The 22,750-nt window shown below is 27.6% G+C and overlaps 1 pseudogene; it reads left to right on the plus strand.

Annotated features, from left to right (window-relative positions):
- The first annotated feature begins 16,338 nt into the window (after nt 1-16,338).
- LOC148554170 (cytidine deaminase 1-like) lies at nt 16,339-17,929 on the plus strand (annotated as a pseudogene).
- Nucleotides 17,930-22,750: the final 4,821 nt, after the last annotated feature.

The following is a 22,750-nucleotide window of genomic DNA, read 5'->3' on the forward strand; positions in this document are numbered from 1 at the left end:
TAATTTTTTGATTAATAATAAATTATTAAATAAAATTTAAATTTACAACAAATTAATTTTTAATTTATATATCATAGGAAAAAAAAGAATAGTGATATGATGATGACTTTTTTGGTTTTTAACTTATTCATGCTTATCCTGCTGCTCAATTACTACTGGTTCAGAAATTGAAAATTGTTTATATTAGCGCACAGAATAAATATTTGGATCTTCCATCTACAGTTTAAAAATAAAAAAAAAAAAGGTCACCTTCAGAGAAATTAAGGATAAAGTGAGGAAGTGAGTTCAAGGGTAGAAAAGAAAATTTTTCTCCTCTACAGGCAGACATATGTTCTAATCAAAGCTATTGGAGAGACTATTCTAATTTATTCATTATCATGTTTTCGTCTTCCTGACACTTTTATTAGGGAGATTCACAACATACTCTTCCAATTTTGGTGGAGTTAAAAAGGTATAGAACGAAAAATGGCATGGATTAGTTGGGATACTATGACAAGACCAAAATTAGAAGGTGGACTAAGTTTTGAGGATTTAGGAGATCAGAATTTGGTGCTATTAGCAAAACAATGTTGGAAAGTTGTCTCTCAGCCACAAATCCACAATCACACCTATCTAGACTCTTCAAAGGTAAATATTTTCAATACAGTTCTATAATGAATGCGGAGATCGGAACACTACATTCGTGGGGTGGCGTAGCATATTAGAAAGGCGTAAGGTTGTTGAAAAGGGGCTAGTTTGGTGAGTTGGTGATGGGTCCAATATCCGAATCTTCAATGATCCTTGGCTTGCTTCTTCACATCCTTATGTTATTTTTTCATCTGAAACCTCTAATCTACAAAATCAATAACTATTGATGGTCAAAGACTTAATACTTTCTAATGGTCAGTGGAATCAAACTCTAATTAGAAATATTTTTTCTGAGGGCACTAATCAGCGTGTGCTAGCAACAACAATTGGGGGTGGAGAAGATAAAATTTATTGGGCCCTTAATAAAAGTGGTTTGTATGAAGTGAGTACTGGTTCCATATGACTTATGGGTTCTCGCATCCTCCCATTGAATTTTGTCCAAAAATTATGAGACAACTAAATTTGTGGCGAGAATTGTGAAAGCTGAAAATTTCAGAGAAGATTAAGATTTTTCTTTGGAGGGGCTTCCATGAAAAGTTTCTAGTGCTGCAAAAGCTTTATCATCGCATCCCATGGATTCAACTTATCTGCCGAAGATGCCTACAATTTCCAGAAACAATCAACCATTACATCTTTCATTGTGTAAAATCAAAGAAAATTTGGTCAAAAATGGGCTTATATACCAGCTACTAGAAGGAGCACCGAAGATTCTGATTTCTATGTTGAGTGGAACTTGAGAATGGGAGCCTTGCATACCCAACCCAATAGCTCCTTCCAGAGAATGATGATGGTGATTTTGAGCTGGTCCTTATGGAAGGTTAGGAACAGGTTCATTTTTGATAATGTATCAACTAGTGTGGAAGAGATAATGGTATCGGTTTTGAAACTGCAGAAAGAGTTTCAACAAATTTCCACTTCTTAATTGATGAGCACTTTACTTTTTATCCCTCTTATTAGATTATTATATGATGTTATCTCTATAGTAGAACGTTGGGAGTCCCCTATTTTTTTTTTCATTTATCCCATATATAGACATCTATATGTTTCTTTCGTTTCATGAATAAAATTATCTGACTTTAAAATTAAAAAAAAAAACTTATGCATACTTATCCTCTTGCTTTCACTAATAGATAAATAAAAACTTATAAAAAGAAGATGGCAGAAACTGCTATGTAATTATTTTTATATAAAATTATTAATTAAAAATTATTATATAATTTAATATATTTAATTAAATTATTATTTAACAGTTTTTAACTATAAATTTCACATAAAGTCAATTACATGTGAATTTTTGCTAAAAAAGAATCACATAAATATTTTCTTAAAATATTTAATCAACCTTATTTATATTAGTATCTATTTTGTTTTGGGTAAAAATTTGGTGTCTATTGGTTGGAAAACAAAGTTTATATAATTTCTTATATAAAAGAATTTCTGAAAAGCTATATGTATGGAGAAATAAATATTAAATTTCTCATGCCAAGTCTATATCCATATAGTGAAGCGTAATTGGAATGTTGAAAGCAAGGGTTACCTAACTCCATTTTCTCAAAAGCTATGTGGTGACTGCACTACTAGTGCTCTTCACTATACCCAGATTATATACTTATCCTGTTTGCAAACATTTTATATGGCTTGCATTTTATGAGAAATCTCTATATTAATTGATTGATGAAGCATTTAATTTTATCAAATCTATCTACGCCATATAATGTGTGGTGGGGAACTTAATTAAGGATTATGCTTTGAATTAAAAAATAAAATATCAACCATATCTCATAAGAAAAAAAACTAAAAGATAGTACTGAGGATTTACCAATAGAAATAAAAAAACTGTAAATGTAACTCTTCAATATTCGCTTTGCTAGTTTTCCGTATAATTTGTCATTATTCTAAATTCAAGTTAATATTTAAATTGAATTCTAAAGTTACACTGATATTTTAATCTAATTTTTAAAATTTTAATTTATTCAATTTGATCCCTCAACTTGATATATGTGACATATTATTGGTTGTTGATCTTATTTTCATCATAAAAACGTTAACTGCGTATTAAGATAAATTGACAGCTGACACGCTGGACTAAAATTTTAAAGGCTTTGTATAGAAAAAAAATTAATATAAAAAAATTTTAATTATCACATCAAATAGGCATTAAAAAATCCAACGTGGTAAAAACAAAATTTAAATTAGAAAATTAAATTGAATAAATTAAAACTTTAGAAACTAAACTGAAGCACAAGTATAACTTCAAAAACTAATATGAGTATTAATTTTTGAAAAATCTTTTAGTTAATAATAATATAAAACTGTTTATATAAATTTTGTTATTAATAATATAGAAATTATTCACAAGAAAGAATTTATTTCTATCTAAATATTAATTATCTAAATTTATTTTACACTATTTTTCTTAATTTTTTTATTTTTTGTTATTTTATCTTATCTCTCAACTTGACAACTTGAATTTTATTCGAACAATTAATTGTTAACTAATAAATTATTTGCTTAAACAGAAAAGTGAGTTAACTATTCGATCAATTAAGTTGGTTAAATTATTTTATATTATTAATAAATAGATTTATTTTTGGTTAAAAAAATGTCAAATCATATGTAATTAAATAACTATCCACATGCATTATTATTTTGTTGAAACTCAAAGGAGAGATTAGTTGAAGAATTATGCGGGCGAAATAATTGGTGACACGGAGGCTTAAGAGAAGAAGACTTCAAAGCTGCATGTGAGGCAGGAAACAGAAAATAGAAAACCATGGAACATTGGAATGGGAAACAATGGTTAATTGGTGGGACACATTCTTGTTTCTATTTCAATATTTACATCATGAAAATTAAATGGGTTGAATTTTTAGAATTTCAAAGAAAAATAGTATTCTTCGGGGTTTTTTTTTTTTTTTTGTCAAAATGATTATCATGATATATGCAATCTTCTTCTGATATATATCTGCTTTGATTTGTGAAAGTCTATTTAAAAAGACATCAGGTGTATAAATATTCTGCATTAACACAGAATTAAAAAAAATTTAAAAAATATAATATATATAACTTAACTTGATAATTATATTAGTAATTTTTTTTATAATTTAAATTTATAATTTTAAAGTCACACATAAATAACTCAACAATTATTCTAAAACTCTTTTTTTAATAAAAGTTTATCTATTTGAAAAAAAATCTCTGACAAAATTTCTTTGATTAAGAACAAAAAATTTGATATATTACACATGACCTAATAATTATTCTTCACTCAATTTTTTTTTTCTATGATCATCATGTGATTCTCTCCAAATTATTCTACTTCTAGAATCAAAGTCGTTGCTATAGTTTTTTCATTACCAGAAGTCAAACTCAAGCATGTGTAGGATCATGGCTAATATAAAATTTCATTTTAAGCAATAGAATTTTCGTAGTGTTTTTTTATTCATTAGTGGTGCAATAGGCTATATATACTTAAAAAGAATATTTTGTTTTTAATAAAATTATGAAAGAATGAGAAAAGAAACGATGAAAAATATTGTACTTTATATTTTTTGATTGATTGTTAATTGATTGAATTGAATTATGAATTGTAAATATATATAACATTGGCCTATGAAAGATAAAAATAAATAAAGATAAGATAAGATAAGAAGATAAGATATAAGATAATAAAGACTAAAATTATAACTGAATTTATGTATTCTGTTGGGCTAAATTTGTGGGTCACGAAACTTCTTTATTGTTGTCGTGAGCTATAATGAAAAAGTAGTTTAATAGTTTTCTTGCTAGAAAATTGTAACAGAAATAATTGTGTTTTGGAATTAAAGTGGATTTAAATTTGTTTATAATAGGAATTTGTATTTGTATAAACAAGGTGTTAGTATTGTAGGAGGGAATTATGTGAGCTAAATTTTGAGTTGTTCTAACAATATTGGTTTCAATTAAAAATAATTTTAAAAAAAATAACGTTATTTTCTTCTATACCATAATAGTACTGTGGTTGTAACATTTCAATGATAAAAACCTACATTAGAAAAATAATCCTCTAAAATAAAAAAATTAGTAAAATAAAAAAAGAGTTGAATATCATTAATTTTATAATTTATATGATATATAATTTACTATCTTAATTAAAAAATACTAAATTTTTGTTTTTTTATTTTATCAACTTCTTCATTGAAAATAAAACTTTATTTCATAGTTTAAATGAAGTACACGTGTGAAGTTTTGGGAGGAGGAAAGAAAATAATAAAAGTCAAGAAATAATAGTAAGTAGTTGAAATTTATAGAAATTCCCACAGCCGAAAATGCTAATATTGAGTAGTAGGCTACTAGGTAGGACAATTTGTGAAAACTCTAGTGTCTAATTAAAAATTGTTTATAAGTTTTCAAGGATCGGTACTTTAATTTGTACGAACATATAATAAGGTCACCCTCTTGGTCACGTGATTCCTATCCGCTTTCTGGTCATCCCCAAGTCACATAGCAGCTTAGCATATATAAATATTAATTTAATAATTTATATATAAATTAGCCTAACACCCCCTTACGGTAATGGGTAGTCAACAATTCAATGATTACAAACACCATTATAATTATGTCTTAATCATGCTCTATTAACTATTTGAGTCTAATACTTTAATGGATTGTGACGCGCTACGTGAGAAAGCAATTTCACGTTGATATGATTAATTAGGATTATTATTATATTTATTATTATTTAATTTATTGCTCTTAGCAAACATATATATAGGCCACGTGGAATTCTTCGATTAATCTAGATATCAGCTTATATTTATAATTTCTTATATATATATATTATGTAATAATTATTATGAAAAAGGATATAAATAATTAATTATTTTATTTTTCAAAATAACAAATAATATAAAACAAAATGACTTCAATTTTCTACGAGATATACAAACTAAAATTAAAGAAGGATTAGCAGTTTTTTATTGCTTCAGAAAGCAAGTTCTAGAAGGCAAGCAATAATAAGTACTAATTAAACTGTAGATTACTGAGATTTAGTTAGGGTTCAACACTTTGGTTAGGTGTGATACTGTATTATTAATTAATATTATTATGGGTATGTTAAGAAATATTGCAAAAGGAGAACCCTCAAGTTTGGAAAATTAATAGTCACGTTTGTTTCCGAAATCACAAAAATTGGGTCAAGAGCATGAAAATGATGGTGAGTAGTTATTAGGAGTAGATTGAATTGATTAATGTATGTATAATGAATGACACGTACCTTTTGAATCAGGTTTCCATTTAATTTTTGTCTCATGTTGAAAAGCCACACTTATATGGAGTGTGGACCCTTTTATTTTATTTTATTTTATTTTGGGGGTCCTGAATTTGATGGAGGAGTATCTATATGGCTCCCTAGGCAGTGGAACACATTAAAATATCTTATCCGGAAATGGTTGATTTTGCGTCAACCCAATGTGGCATCAGAATAATAATGTTATTAATTAGAAGAGTGTTAGGTAAACAATGACTATTTTAAATAATATAAATAATTATCAATTAAATAAAAATATATTATATTCTAATTTAATATTACTAATTAAATTTAAGATTAATTTACTCTTTTAACTTTATTAATTTATATTGTTCACATATTATTCAAAAATATTGTTGATTATCTATACTTTTTTATATTACTATTATCTCTCCTCACAGTTTGTAAGAATTTTATTGGGATGGGGTATACTGCTCTAAAGCGAGCAACATAGTAGCATGGGAGAAATTGAATGTCATAATAATAATAATATGTGTTTTTTAAATAAATTTAACTAGGAGTTCAATTAGGCAGATAAATTTTTTCCCAGCTAATGTCAACTAAACGTTTTTAATTTTAAATCTAAATTTAAATTCTAAATTATAATTTAAAAAAAATAAAAAATAAAAATAATTTAATAATAAAAATTTGACTATTTAAAAATTATTTTTTTATTTTTTTAATTAGAGGATATCTTTATTAAGTGACCTCGTCTTAAACACCTATTACTAAACAAAGAGTGGTTTATTTTTTATTGATTAAATAAATTTTAATTCATTATTTATTATTAAATTATTCTACGGTCTCTATAGTTTCATTGAATTTTTAATTAGATTCCTATACTTTTTTTTTTTAGATTGAGTCTTTATACCATATCAGATTTTGTAATTAAGTCTTTATCGTGACAAAAACATCAGAATTAAAGAAATATTCCGTTAAACAAAATGAATATACCTAACACTTGACTGAATATTCTGTATAGTTTAACAAAATATTCCATTAATTTTAATATTTTTGTCACGGTAAAGACTTATTTACAAAATCTAATATGATATAGGAACTCAACTGAAAAAAAATATATAAAAACCTAATTAAAAATTTGATAAAACTATAAAAATCAACGGAGAATAATTAAACCTATTTTATATCAACAATTTAGATTTATGGTTTAAGATTAAGATTGTTTAACATTTTGTTTTTTGTCTTTAATTATAATTAATTTTCAAAAAATACTACACTACTTTTTTTTTTTTTAAAACGCAATAGCATTCACCTTATAAATACATTACATAAAGAAAAAAATTGTTAGCATTATATTTTAATATGAAAAAATAAATATTTTTATATGGTGTACATAAAAATTTCTCAAAACTATTTTTTTATAGAATATATTTGGTTTGTGTGTACGTTTAATGATACTTTATACAAATATCTAACAATTATATATTATTATATTGGTAAAAATATTAAAATTAAAAATAGCAATTAGATGAGAACATAAAACACCATAACAGTTAGTAAAAATTAAAATTAAACTCAAAATTCTATATAGATGAGATCCAGTTGGAAGGCAACAAAAAAACAAAGAAGCCGCAGGAGTTGTCAGTACCAAACTCTCTCAACACTTCTAAAAATAAAAACATAAAAGGTTCACTTTTTCAGATCTCACATGGGCGTCTCTACTTCTCTCTCTACCTCCTCCATTTACATTCTATTATTGACGCACCAATTGGTACCATATATCATTGTACCAACAACTCAACAAATAGATCAAATTAAACTAAAGAAGCTTCATGGAACCAAAGATTTTTCTTAACAACTTTGGAATTCCTCTATTTAGCTGCTGTTTTTGAAATTCCTCTATTTATGCTTCCACTTGATGCTAGCTCATAGTCATAGTCATAGACACTATCATTAATTAGCTGTCTACTACTATGTAACAAGTAACAACAATATATGTATAAAGGGGATCTGTACCATACATATATATGTACCAATTAACCAACTCATCCTTTGAATTTTGACCATGATTTTGAGAATCGAACCGAATCAACTAGTCCAATCTAAGTAATAAAACATCAATCACTAAATCTATTTGATCAAGTAAAAAATCAATTAACAATATGATTTGCTAACGGTTTAATTAATTTAGAATAATAAAATATATTTTTTTTAAAAAATAAAATATAATTTTAAAAAAATATAATTTTTATTCTTAAAATTTGTCAAAAATTTTAAAAATATTCTTAAGTTTTATTTTGTTTTAATTTTATCCAAAATATTTTTAATTTGTATCAAATGAGTAATGCTAAGTAGAAAAAAAAAACAGCGAGAACTTCCCTTATTTAGCATTAATTAATTATCGCAACAATTAATGAATGTTAAATAAGACAAGTTATGACTGTTTTTGGCTGATTTTCTTTGGTTACCAAACATTTTCGGTATCAAATATACCTCTAACAGTTAAATTTTCAACAAATTTACGACTAATCCAGCAATAATGCATAACAACTATCTTTGATTTGCTTGTATTAATGGTTTTTCTTATAAAATTTTTGCTGAATTTAGTCTTAATTTTTTAAAAAATTAACTATTAGGGATATATTTGATACAAATAAAAAATTTTATACATAAATATGTTATTTTATACAAAAAATATATTTTATCATAAAAAAATTATATATTATATATATAAATATATTATTTTATTATATCAAATTCATTAAATCTTTAAATTTTTTAACTTCTAATTTTACCGATTCAATAGTGATTCAATTTTCAGAATCTTGATTTTGACCTAGTTGCCAGATTAAATAAAAAGATAATTAAATTAAAATTAAAAAAAAAAAAAAAAAAGAGAAGAGGGAATTACACTAGATGGTGGCTAAGTTGGTATGTATATGTTGTATATAGTAATATCCAGCTGTATCTGTGTCACTGCCTTGTAGTTACTTACTCACAATCAACCAAAGTGGGCGCACAGTGTTTCTCATGCGCGCATAATCTCATTATTCACTTGACTTGAGTGCTTCCATCTTTATACCAACCCATATAATAATACAACACTTCCTTCCTAGTATATCTCATACCCTATGCATGCAATCTTTTAAGTCTTTCGTGCTGCTAAGGTTTTTCCTTGGTCCATGTTTCTTATCTTTATATGTCTATATATAAAACATGCAGTACTCTCATCTATCTATTTGTTTATGATGACATGCTACGCAATTTCTCAATTATGTCATATGATAACATTCTTTTATATATCCACATGATCACATTCTTCTCGCTATATATATGTTGTGTGGTACATATTATTGCTAGCTCTACCATCATCATGATGTATGTGTTATATATTCAAGTCAAGTGTCACACTCATGTAATCTTTTCTCCTATTTTGGGATCCAAGCTTAAGAAAATATATACTGAAGAAGGGAAAAAAATTACAGCAGGTTGTTTTAATAAAATTATTATCAATAATATGAAATATTTTATACATATAACCAATGGCGGATTGAAGGGGTCTAAGGTGGCCATGGTGCCCTTTTTTTTTTTTAAAGTAGTATTATTAGTTTATTATTATTATAATATATATATATATATATATATATATATATATTATAAATTAAATATATTTTAATATATTACACACTAAAAAAAATACATGTTAATAATTTAATATGTATAAATTATAATGTGTATTATAATATATTAGTAGTAAATAAAAAATAAATTTAAAAAATAATAAAAGCTTATAAATATATAAATAATTGAAAAATTATTGAAATATATAGGTTTGGATTAATGTAAAAAATTAACAACTATAAAAAAATTTTATTTTGACTTTTTCTATGACAACAATAACAATTGAATAGACTTTTTAAACAATAAAAATTATTAAAATAAAATAAAAAAATAAATTTTTAGCAGATTATATATGATTGTATATGTTGAAAAGAGAATGCTTTCAAATTTATTTCAGATAGTAAATTGATAATTTTAGTTATATGAAATATCGCAGAACAAATTTAAAAATACCAAAACTTAAAAGTATGTAGTTGAATGTTGATTTTTATATAATATAATTATTAATTTTAACCTATATACTATAAATTATTTTTATTAACTTTTTGTTATATTATATTTTAATTTATTTTATATTTAATTTGTCCCCTCTTATAAAATTTCTGGATCCGCCACTGCATATAACTTGTAAATTTCTATTTATAGTACAAAGAAAATTGTCTTATATCAACATTTACATAATTTAATTATATTAAAATTATATTTTTCATGTAAAAAATAAAGGTAAATCCATTTTTTTAACGCAAGCTGTGATATGCATTGATTGATACACCCGACATTATAATTATATCATTCTATCCTCTTTAATTTATTGCACGCCTATGTTGATAATAAACTAGAATAATGTATAGTGTTAAGTGCGGTTACCTTTCCTCATTTGTTTTAGTTTGTATATCAATTGCAAGTAATGCATTTTTCTTCTTCCGTTGGAAAAACTGCCGTAAAATATGAATATTTTGTTGAATTGTTGTGTTTATATATTAGATATATTTTAAATATAATATTTATTGACATTCATCTGATTTGTATATTTATTATGTTTAACTGTGTTTTAATAAAAAATATTTTTTTTAAAATATGTTTAATTAGATATATTTAAATACTATCACATATTATTAATGTATTTAATTTTATCTATCTTTAACATATATATATTCTTAAAATAAATTTAAAAATAATATATATTATTATTTATTATAAAAAAAATATTTTAAATATTTTATATAATTAAAATAAGATATTAATAATAATTAAAAAATTAATTTATATTTTAATATTAATAAAATATTAAAATATTATTATAATTTATTTAAAAAATATTTTACATTTTATATATATATATATATGTTTCTGTATCTTATAAAATTTTAAAATTCGTATGTATGTATGTATCATAAGGAAAAAGTAAAAGAGATACTATTATCGTACATGCAATGCATGTCAAACATTGATTTTCAATTGGTCTACTCCATGTCTTAACCAACCAACTAGGGGACAAAAATTCATTTGCAAATATGGATTATTGGCGTAACAAACCGCTATACTTGTGGCCAATGTATAGAATAATGGGAATTCTTTTTATTGACTAATTGCAAATGTCGCCTAAGATATTTTATTTACTTTTGTTTTTTTTTTTTTCCATCCCTCAGATGTTTTCTTAAGTCAACATATATTCAAACTCAATTTGCGCCCGCCTTCTTGCGTCAACAAATTCATGCTACGCATTTTTTGTTTGTTTAATTTTGTATTTTGTTAACTAAAAATTCATCTTAAATTAGATTTTAATATATTTATTGTATATTTGGAATTGAGTCCCGTTAGAGAAATAATGGGATATCTCTACAATATCTACAATGGACTGTTTATTTGGTCCAATATAAATTAAAAATAAAAATTAATCCACATCTAATCTAATTTTAAATAACTCATTAAATTTTATTTTAATCATAACCATCCAAATCCTAATCAAATTTACCCCAATCATATTGTTCTTTCTCAACGGCAACCCTTTTCACCAAATCCTCACCGTCCCTGACCATTCCACCGCCGCATCTCCATCGGCCCAGACCTGTCCCACGCAACTCATCCTCCAACAGCGCCGACCAGACCACCGAGACTCGCCGTCCATCAGCGCCGTACCGGATCCCTGCGGCTCACCCTCCATCAGCGGTGAACAGGAATACCGCGGGTCACCCCCCAACAGCGCCGCACCAAACCACCGCGGCGCACCCTTCTCCAGTGGCGACCAGACCACGCGTTTCACCCTCTAGAGTGCTCCTCTTTCGTAGCCGGCAGAACTCAGTGTGGTTGCCCTCTGTTTCCCGTTGCGGGTGTCACTGTTACGGCCCCAAAACACCAAACATCGTCCATGAACAACTGGAGGTTAGTGAGTTGATTCTTTTTATTATAACTGTTTATGATGCTACTAGTTTTACATGCAATGAATCTTGTTGAGGTGTTTGGTTGTTCATAGTAAAAAAATCAATTGTTGCAACTTCATTGTAATGGGACGTGTATAATATGTTGAAACGAATTGTACAAGTTGTTGTTGTTTATGGTTGTATTGGTTTTTATTCTAGTGCGCAAAATTTTGCAGAATTTCAGTTTAATTAGTACAGCAGTTTTGGCTCACTCTTTGGTATTTTGAATGCAACATCACTTAAATTAGTTGATCATAGTCGATCTGTATTTGACATAAAATAAATGGTTACTTTTCTACTTATCCGGATGATTGATTTTCATTATAGTAAATGCTATTTGTCTTTGCTATCTTGTTGGTATGTTTGAATCAGGTACGGTATGAATTTTGTGTATGTTCCAGCACAGATTTACTCCAGCAACATGGTGCTATTTTTTGTTTTTAAATTCCTTAGATCGGTCACTGAAACCTTTTAAAGTTTCGCTTAAATCAGCCTATGTCTATATGGTCCTCAAATTTGCTCTTCAGGTTCTCAAGAAGTGCCATATTGCTGAAATTATAAGGCAGGATCGAAGACTTCTTGATGCACTAGGTTAGACATTTTTTTAAAGAAAATAAAAGGAATACATTACACTATTTAGGAGTATAACTATGACAAGCCTTAAAAGTATCTTTGTGCTTATTATGTTTCATTCTATCTATTTGACATTTGGTTAAATTTGTGCAATGTTACAGTGGTTGAAAACAGAAAAAATTGGAGCGTTGAACAAATACAACTTGTTTGTCTTGCTAGGCTGCTATTGAAGAATAGAAGAATTTTGGTTCTAGATGAAGCAACAACATCCATTGACATTGCAGCACAATTCAATTCAAAAGACCATTAGAAATGAAACTAGTGAATGATTTTGGTTAGTGACGAATTAACTACACATTTGTTACTTATTGCAGTGTCTCTTGTATTCATGAATGTTCTTAAAATGGGAATGCTTCTGTTGAGAGAAAACATATACCACAATTATTCTAAATCTATGAATGAGAAATTTAATGTACATATTAGAAATTAATAATATACTAGATGTTCATTTTATTAGATATACAAATACTTATTTTCATTTTGAAGTAGATGTTTAGTTGATTGAATTGAATTTTAAGTAAATACAATTATAATATTTTGGATGTTCAATTCAGTAGGTATGCAGATGGTTATTTTTATTCTTAAGTGGATGTTTATTTGATTGGATTAGATTTAAGTAAAAATAATTAAAATACGCTAGATGTTCAATTCACTAGGTGTTCAATACAGGAAATTTTTTTTCCAATACAAAATGCTTGTTGAGCTAATTCACCAGTTGGAGTATTAAGGTTTTATTCATGAGTCTTGATGAGGACTAACATGTGATTGCTCATTCATTTTCTGAACTTATCTGAATGTATTGGTAGAATATCTTTCAATCATGACATACTTACTAGACGACAAAAATAACCATCTATTTTTTCTATGAAAGTAAACATCCGAATCCATATTAAAGTGAGCAGCCAGTTCATTGTGTCTATGTACAGGGATTTTTTTTCATTTATGGGACTAATGAATAAATACAAAAAACAGAAGTAACAGACATATTGTGAGAAAAAATACTTTTCATTTACAATAGGTAATGAAACTAATAAACACTTTTCACTTTTGCCAATACAACATTTTAATTAATTCATGGATATAAATATTGCGAGCTATTTTTCATCTTGAATTTCTAAAAACTTGTGCTTCTGATTATGAGTTGAAGAGTTGGCGCTATACATCCTCTTTGGATTTAAATGTTCCAAATCTTCCTTAAATACCCAATTGTACCCACAACTATTCACTTCTACTACTTCTTTTGAATAACGAGTCAATGCAACTAATTTAATACCATCAAGATCAGATGCTCCTTCTTTTAAAACATAGACAATTATTAATGAAAACTTCCCTGAATAAAAACATTAACAACTTATGAGCTAATTATTGGATGAAAACTTTTTTAAAATGAAGATGGCATTTTCATCAAATCAAGCAAAAGAGTAATAGTATAATCCAAATATACATCCACTTTTTATATGAATGAACCATCTGCATACATAGTAAAATAAACATTCTCTTTCGGTAATAAGAGATAATTAACGAATTGACCAAAATACCTCCCGCGCACTATGTTTAAATGATTTAACTCAAATCCAACTTCAATTCAAGAAAAATTAAATTAAATCTAATCCAAACCACATAACAAAAGAAACCTGCAGAATATGTGCATGTAGAATCCAGCAAATCAAGCAAAAGACCAATGATATAACCCAAATAAACATCCAATTTTCTTATGAAAGTACCATCCGCATACATCGTAAATGAACATCCACTTTAATTGATAATAAACAACTAACAAATTGACCAAAATACCACTTGGACACCATGATTAAACGGCTTAACAAAAATTCAACTTCAATTCAAGCAAAATTAAACTAAATCTAATCCAAATCACATAACAAAAGAAACATGTAGAGCATGTGCATGCAGAATACAACAAATCAAGAAAAAGATAATTATATCAAGTTAGCAACAATTAAACCATAACGGATGCATACTACTGAAGCTAAGCCAATTATGTCAAGTTAGCAACAATTAAACTAAGTCTATGCTAACTGTTTAATCAAAGTCCACATACAAGGTAAATTGAACATCATCTTTGTTGCTTCTGTAACAACTAGCTCATTGACCAAAATATCGCATGTGCTCCTGGTTTAAATGACACAAATCAATCCCAATTTCTAATCAAGCATGACTCAACTAAATCAAATCCACAGCATGTAACAAAATAAGCATGTGGAGTGTTTGAATGCCAAAGCCAGCAATTCAATTCAAATCAACAAATGCCATGCGGAGCTGTCCCTTTTCAAACAACCATTTATTAAAGAAACCAACCATCCCTATACATAGTGAATTAAACATCTGTCTTCTTCCAAGCAAGTAACATAATATTGCATCCTCCATATAAAGTATTGTAAAAGAAGAACAAAGATTCGTTGGTTCAACAAATCAAAATATCATCACAATCAGGCATGCGTTTATATTCCCTGAGTTCTAGATTCACAAACAATGTCACTTCAACAAATACTGAACTAGGTTGTACTTTTCTTTTTATTTTTAAAAACACTCCCAATTTTTCACAATCCAATTTGGATGTACAAAAGCAGATCAATCAAGTAATGCATCAAAATTTTGAAACTTGCATAACTCACCACACTCACTTTGGATTTCTTTATTCCATCCTTTTTTGGAGATTCTAATATTCCATTGATCTTATGGTTCACTTTTTCTGAATCAAATAACATGGATTCACGACTGCACCTCTTCATGGCTACAATTTAACAAAGAGGAAAACGATAAAGTTACTTAAACTTTATTTTAACCAATAAGAAAAAGAAAAAAAAGATAATAAAAGAAAAAAAAGGGACACCTTTTCCCTTCCCCTACAAGAACCAACACATGAGAAGACACAGTTTTATGATAATTCATAAAAACAAAACTACACAAACTTATTGTTTTTCAAAAAATACATAACACACTAGAGAGACTGCAAAATAGACAGAGTAAATGAAAAAGGAGACCGAATCTAAAGTTCACCAATTAATATTTATAAAAATAATAAAAAGAAAGTTGAATTCATGTTAATAAGGTAGCAACCTAAAATCCAGTTGGAGATATAAACAATTGTGAAAATTTTTAAGATAAAATAGAGAAAAAAAATCACAGAAACTCACCTGAACGTAGCTTCCTTGGGACCGAGGCATGTTGAACACCATTCATAAACTGCCAAACAAATCATTTCACCAAAGCCATGGCCTTAGTTTAAGAACTAAATAAATTCAAAAGGGTATCATAATTCATAATAATAACAACTTATAGTAATTTACAATTTTAGGAACCTTAAGTCTCTTGCTAGTGGCAATAATGGCGATGGTAGAAGAAGGGTCGTCATGTGTTAGTGTTTTGTGGTTGTTCTTTTTTTTCTGAAATGTGGCAACCCATTTGGCAGTTGGATAATGCTTTTTCAATAGCACTCAAGCTTCTCACTTTTCCTTTCTTCGATTTCTCAGAGAATTTCAGGTCCCCACCACCACCAATAGCAGCTTTCAAAATTCTCACTCAAAAAATCATAGAAAAAGAAAAAAAAGGAAGAAAAGAAGAGATATTTATTGAACGAAAAATATGAAGTTAACAAGAGAATGAAGAAGTGAGAAAGTGAGAGAAGCATTATCTGAAACGAGCCGAGGATGGCTTCCGGCGTGGTAGAGAGAGACGGCCCTTGCAAGACGGCCGCTCAGCGGGATGACCTGCCTTCCGCGTTGATGGCTACCGGCGACTGAGAGAGAGAGAGACGCGCGACGGGGATGAATGAGGCCCTCCGCTACTTTTTCTGCCGGCAAAGAAGAGACAGACGCGCGGGGGAGGGGCTACAGGGGTCGACAATGGTTGACGGTGGTGGAGCTTCTACCGCCGATGAGTGGAAGGATTGCTGAGGGTGACGCTGGCGGTTTTGAGGGTTCTTGGGTGAACGGTGCCAATAAATTAGGGTTAGATAACAACAAATAGGAAGAGGGAAGTAGTTTTTGGGTGGGTTTAGGTAACTGATCAGAATTTGTATTTCTTTTAAATTTTAAATTAGGAACTATTTAAAATTAATTGTCCATAATTTAATTTTAATTTTAATTTAACTCCATTGTACACATTGTAGAATACATATATTGGTTCCTCATACTTTCCCTTTGGAATTTAAATTTGCTTCGACCATTATAATTCAACTTATACATATTTAGATTAGACTACCAATTCGATCCTTGTTTATTTTATCCAATGACAACGCGACCCCTCACGAAAAAGACAATTCACTTCGGCTCTTGTTCTTTATTTTCGTGAAATAACACGGTTTCTATTGATATTTTTCCATCAACTTCGAACAGAAAGTACTGACTTGTCACAATAACTGTGTGTGCTGGCACCTCTCTTTGCTGAAGTGGATATTTGCTGCATATGTGTACACCTTGAAATGGTCAGAGGCGTAAAGATGTCATTGTTTCCCCTATCCTGTTCCTCTCATGCGTTATTGAATGAGGCCAATCTCCAATCTCCCGCGTTGACTCCACCCGCATCCTCGCCCGCCCACCAATCTCCAATTTCTGGGTCGCTACTATAGGACTCGGATCCTTCGATCGCATCTACCTCAGCGTTAATCTCGAATTTCCTGACCTCCCCATCCACCACCCCATCCATGTCGAACAGTTCCTCGTAACCAACCTCTTCCTAACGACGAGACCTCCTTTACCTCCTTCGTCGTCTCCGCCACACTAGGACTATTTCTGCCAGTTCTTGCAGGAGCTCCATGACTCATAGAACACCCAAATCCTCATATATAACCTCCGACAACAATAACCAATTTACCCCCTTCTCTGTGAGATTTCGGTCCCGCAATCTCTTTCTCGTAGGCTCTCTTTTTCTCTTAGAGCCCCAAAACAATGAGTTGAAGTTCACAACCCGAACCCGAATTAAACGCGATGATGAAGATGAGAATTTGAGATCCAATAATGGTGTTGTTTGTAATGGACACGGTACAATTGTTGATGATGAGAAGTTAAAGATTGTAGCTTTGGAGGCTGTGAATGCGTCACATGTATCCTTTGGTGGTGTTTGTGGCAGGTGGCGGTAGTGGGTATGATGAGATCGTGGGTACAGTGCTGGTGGAGAAAGAGTGTGCTCCGATGAGATAGGAAGAGATGACGAAATTGTTGATGCATTCTATTTCAGCCATGTGCTGCTTCCAAGCATTACTTTGCTATTTCGATTCCAATGATGTTTGACAATTGCATGGTTTTCAGATTCAGATTGTGATTATTGTTGTTAGTTTTTGATGGATCATGGTGCTCATTCATGGATATGAGTTAGTGAGTCATGAATGGATGAGAGGAAGAGGACAGGGAAAACAACGACGTTTTTGTGGACATGGAAGAGGACAACTAATTCTCTAACCATTTCATGCCAACATATACGATTACCCTGACAGGTTAACATTTTAAATTTAGAGTTGACGAAAAAATACTCACAAGAACCACCTTGTGTCACAGAAATAAGGGACATAGGCCAAAGTGAATTATTTTTTATGAGAAATCTCATTGTCATTAGAAAAAATAGACAAAGACCGAGTTGATAGTTCACTGTATATACTTATAAATTGATTTATAAGAAAAAATAAAAATCTTTATTAATAAAAACACGTGGCTAGAGTTTTAAATAGATTTATTCATAAAACTCGGATAACAATCAAAACTCAAAAGCAGTTATTCAAAAATCAGGTTAACAATGTAATTGCTTATGGCACAAATATAGATGATGTGTTATTCTTTGATTTGATGATTAGTTTTTTATGTACATATAATGTTTTTTATAATTAATTTGTTATTATTTTAAATTTAAGTTTTTTTATTTAGTTAAGATTAAATTTAAATTTTATCATTTTATTATTTAATTAATTATAATTTTAAAGAATAAGTATTATTTTGATTCCTAATATTTGGAATCAAGATCAAAATTGTCTCTAACATTTTCTTTATTCAAAATAGTCATGACGTTACATTTCGAATTAAAATCATCATTTCAAAATTTTTCGAATAGAAATGTCCTTATCTTTATTTTGAATTCAACCCCGCCATCCATCACCACCACCCTTACTACCATCAAGTACCAAGATTCAAATTTAAGAACACAACATTCAACAATAACACAACATTCAAATTTAACAACTCTATATTTTATCAATCACCACCAACAACACAACATTTTAATTCAAGAATAATAGCACCACCAACGATATCATTCATTACAACCTAATCTTTTAAATTCAACAACTAACACAACATTTATATTTCTTTGAAAGAAAGAAAGAAAAAAAATAGGATAGAGAGACAAGAGATAGAAACGCAATGAGCTCAATAAGGGATGGAGAAGGAGAAGAAGAAGAAAGAAAAAAGAGAAAAGGAGAGTTGGGTAATGATGTTGAGGAAATATACTACTGCTGTCGCTAGTTGAGTCGTTGGAAAAAGAGATTGAGAAGAGAGGGAGTGTGAGCCTGGCGAAAAGGAAAGGAAGAGGAGATATGAGTTATGTTTTTTGTCTATTGTCTGCACCACTGAAATTGCTGTTGCTTCTTTTGATCTCTCTCTGTTTGCTATGTTGATAGTAATAGCAGTACTTAACTCCGAAAGTGTATGTCGTCCCTTCTCTTCCTTTCTTTTTTTTTTCTTTCACCAAATTCTCGTTCACTCTCTTTTCTTTTCTCTTTCTTTTTTTTTTTCTTTCTAAATATGTATATGAAAGTGAGAAAAGCGTGATGGGTGATCTAATGAAGTTGACGGAAATGTAAATAGTATAGAATTAGAGAAATGAGGATAGAGTTAATGAGATAAGGATAAAATGATTAAAAGAATAATTTTAAAAATAAGTTTAACGTTGAGAACTATTTTAAATAAAAATAATTAAAAATTAAAAACAATTTTAATTTTAATTTCAAATTTTAATAATCAAAACAATATTTATCCCTAATTTTAACTACTTTAGTAAGATTGTAACTGATTTATTTGTATATAATAAGTTATGGTATAACTCATATTTGAGTTTAATCAACTTTTTATTTAAAATCTCTTTACCAATTATGTATCACGTTTTCTGTATCATTATGGAATGAACTACTTCAAATATAGTATAACTAAATGGCCATAGCTTGCTCAATTCACAGATTTTTATATGAAAACAGCTTGATACGATTAACATTATTCGTTAAAAAGGAAGAAACATGATATAAAGTAAATGATGAAACGATGGAATACGAATCGCCGCAAAGTAACCTAATTCGGGGCAATATAATTGCTTGCATAGGATTAGCTAGCATATATAGGGTGAATCACAGACCAACTTAGGTTAGTCAAATAGTCAGCTCACTTATTCAATTAAGTAAATATTAGAAATTTAAATATCGTTTTGTGCATATAATAATCTATTAATCATTAACAGACTCTTAAATAGAATTCAGACTCACAATAAATTAACAGCCTTTAATTTGTCAGACTAAAAAATACCATAAACAATAAAAAAATATATAGGATGAACCACAAATTAATAATTGATCAACTCAGAGCAAGCTACGTTGCTATATTTTTTGGTGACCGCTAAATTGCTATATTTACTTGCTGGTACATGCTATTATATATATAACAGTTAGAATTTTGATTTAATAATTAAAAATTTTTAATATTATTATTTTAAATAAATTTGTTAATTTTAAAAAACTTTTTATCAGATCGAACAATTTTACAATTTAAATCTTATTAGAATTTTATATTTTATCTGTTTAACTTGCACTTCTAACTTTACTTAAAATTTCGATTTAATTTTATCCATGACTTTCACTCATTTTAACAAGTTTTATGTAAAAAGATTTGATATTCTTTAGCCATAGCCTCTACTATAGCACAAGTTGCCCACAAACAACGGTTGAGCTTTTGTAAGAAAGGTTGTATTTAACATTCTTTTAATCAGTGATTTAATTTTTTTTTTAATAACACAATGATGTACAGAGATGAAAAACGTGTTACGGTTCAACTTTAATTTGGAATCTCAAACAGACTGCCATTACCTTATCAATTTGTGTTAATTATGTTGGCAAGGCACAAAAAAAAAAAATGTGCGAAATGACGTGGGAAAAATTACATATACAAGGGGTAGTGCACACAGCAATATAATTTTAATTAATTTAATGTGTGGAAAACTGAGAGAGAGACAAAAAACCATAAGACCAAGTTTGGAAAAATATTACTATATATGAAAAAAATAATATCAGGATTATAAACAAAGAATTCCATGAAAAAGATAAGGACTTAAAAAAATATATAAAATGTACTACTACTCTTAAACAAAGATAAGTACAGCAAAAAAAACCAACATGGCTACAACAAGGTAAAATATAGCCTAGCCAAAATAGGATAAAAATTTTAATATAAATTTAAAATTTGATATTTTCCAATAAAATGGTCTAATTAACTAGGTAAAATAATATATTTAATTATTTATACAGACTATTCCTTTTCACAATTTACGAAGAAAAAATGCATTTGACATTTGATATAATTTACAGGCGGTGAAAAAATAACTATTGATTTAGAAGACTTTTTACAGATTGCAAAAAGAGTTTAGAGTAATTACCCAAATCAGTCCCCGAGGATTTTAGAATCGGACATTTTAGTCCTCAAGGAAAATTAATACACAGATCAGTCCCCAAGGTTTTACTCCGGCAGACAAATCAATCCCCAGTTCATTTTCCGGCAGAGTAATTACCCAGATCAGTCCCCAAAGATTTTAAAAACGGACATTTTAGTCCCCAAGAAAAATTAATGTACAAATCAATCCCCAAAGTTTCTCTCTGTTAGACATAATAGTCCCCCGTCCAAAAATAAATAAAATAAAATAATTATTATTATTAATTGCACAATAATATTGTACTATATTTTTTGTATTTTTTAGACAAAAATAATGATAAATTTATTCATTAAATTCTTATATATATATATATATATATATATATATATAATCACTCAATAATAATAATAATAATAATAATAATAATAATAATAATAATAATAATAATAATAATAATAATATTAGATATTATTTTACAAGAAATTCAAAGTTAAAATCATTTGATATTTTTGTATTTAATATAATCAAAAGATTTCCTATGTAAAAAAAAATTTATATATGTTTATATTAAAAAATATGTATTAAAACAAAATATTTTAATTTGAATTTATATTAAATACATATTTTTTTAATACAAACATATTTTTTAAAATAGTACATCTTTTGATTATATTAAATACAAAAATATCAAATAGTTTTAACTTTAAATTTCTTATAAAATAATCTCTAATAATTTTATTGATTATTATTATTATTATTATTATTATTATTATTATTATTATTATTGAGTGACTATATATATATAAGAATTTAATAAATAAATTTATTATTATTTTTATCTAGAAAATACAAAAAATCATGGTATAATATTATTATGTAATTAATAATAATAATAATAATAATAATAATAATAATAATAATAATAATAATAATAATAATAATAAATAAAATTATTAGAGATTATTTTACAAAAAAATCAAGGTTAAAATCATTTGATATTTTTGTATTTAATATAATCAAAAGATGTACTATTTTAAAAAATATGTTTGTATTAAAAAATATATATTTAATATAAATTTAAATTAAAATATTTTGTTTTAATACATATTTTTTAATATAAACATATATAATTTTTTTTTACCTAGGACATCTTTTGATTATATTAAATACAAAAATATCAAATAATTTTAACTTTGAATTTCTTGTAAATTAATCTCTAATAATTTTATTATTATTATTATTATTATTATTATTATTATTATTATTATTATTATTATTATTGAGTGACTATATATATATATATATATATATATATATATATATATATAAGAATTTAATGAATAAATTTATCATTATTTTTGTCTAAAAAATACAAAAAATATAGTACAATATTATTGTGCAATTAATAATAATAATTATTTTATTTTATTTATTTTTGGACGGGGGACTATTATGTCTAACAGAGAGAAACGTTGGGGATTGATTTGTACATTAATTTTTCTTGGGGACTAAAATGTCTGTTTTTAAAATCTTTGGGGACTGATTTGGGTAATTACTCTGCCGG

Source organism: Arachis ipaensis, chromosome B7 (assembly GCF_059453495.1).
Source record: "Arachis ipaensis isolate K30076 ecotype BB chromosome B7, ASM5945349v1, whole genome shotgun sequence".
Lineage (NCBI taxonomy): Eukaryota > Viridiplantae > Streptophyta > Magnoliopsida > Fabales > Fabaceae > Arachis > Arachis ipaensis.